Below are 1189 nucleotides of genomic sequence, written 5' to 3'. Positions count from 1 at the left end.
GTCTTCAAACACGTGCACGTCCATCGGCTCGATACAATTTGAAACGAGACTAGTCCGGCCAGGCAACATGTTTCCAGTCATCAGTAGTCCACTGTCGGTACTGACGGGCCCAGGCGAGGGGTAAGGCTCAATGTCGTGCAGTCATCAAGGGGATACTAATGGGGTTTCAGCTCCGAAAGCCTATATTGATGATGAAACTTCCTGGCAGATTAAAACTGTGTGTCAGACCGAGACTTTAACTCGGGACCTTTGCCTTTCGCGGACAAGTGCTCTACCAACTGAGCTACCCAAGCACGACTCACGGCCAGGCCTCACAGTTTTACTTCTGCCAAACTTTACAGAAGCTCTCCTCCGAACCTTGCAGAACTAGCACTCCTCAAAGAAAGGATATTGCGGAGACATGGCTTAGCCATGGGAGGTAGGAGACGAGATACTGGCAGAAGTAAAGTTCTGAGGACGGGGCGTGAGTCGTGCTTGGGTAGCTCAGTTGGTAGAGCACTTGCCCGCGAAAGGCAAAGGTCCCGAGTTCGAGTCTCGGTCCGGCATACAGTTTTAATCTGCCAGGAAGTTTCATATCAGCACACACTCCGGTGCAGAGTGAAAATCTCATTCTGGATATATTGATGATGTTTCGTTGGATGGTTCGTACCCTGACACTTGTTAATGGCCCAGCATTGAAATCTGCAGCAATTTGCGGAGGGGTTGCGCTAATGTCACGCTGAACGATTCTCTTCAGTCGTCGTTGGTCCTGTCCTTGCAAGATCTTTTTCGGTCGCGGTAGTGTCGGAGATCTGATGTTTTATTGGATTCCTGATATTCACGGTACACTCTTGAAATGGTCGTACGGGAAAATTCACTCTTCATCGCTATCTGGGTGATGCTGTGTATCATAGCTTGTGCGCCGACTACAGCACCGTGTTCAAACTCACTTAAATCTTGATAGCCTGCGATTGTAGCAGCAGTAACCGATCTAACAACTGCGCCAGACACTTGGGTTATATAGGGGTTGCCGACCGCAGCGCCGTAAGTAACTGTTTACACATGTGTATATTTGAATACCATTCCTCTACCAGTTTCTATGGCACTCCAGTGTAAAAATTACCCATATTCGGAAGTAATAACAAGTAACTGATTTTTAATTAGTGCACATAATGGAATCAGAGTAAACCAAAAAAGACGTAAGTAATGA

At 47.3% G+C, this 1189-nt stretch overlaps 1 non-coding gene across 1 annotated transcript; it reads left to right on the top strand.

Annotated features, from left to right (window-relative positions):
- Positions 1-471: 471 nt before the first annotated feature.
- Trnas-cga (transfer RNA serine (anticodon CGA)) lies at positions 472-546 on the top strand. Its single transcript has one exon. It is a non-coding gene; the product is annotated as a tRNA-Ser (tRNA).
- The last annotated feature ends 643 nt before the right edge of the window (positions 547-1189 follow it).

This window comes from Schistocerca nitens, chromosome 8 (genome assembly GCF_023898315.1).
Source record: "Schistocerca nitens isolate TAMUIC-IGC-003100 chromosome 8, iqSchNite1.1, whole genome shotgun sequence".
NCBI classification, from domain to species: Eukaryota; Metazoa; Arthropoda; class Insecta; order Orthoptera; family Acrididae; genus Schistocerca; species Schistocerca nitens.
This window is presented reverse-complemented; position numbering and strand designations above follow the sequence as displayed.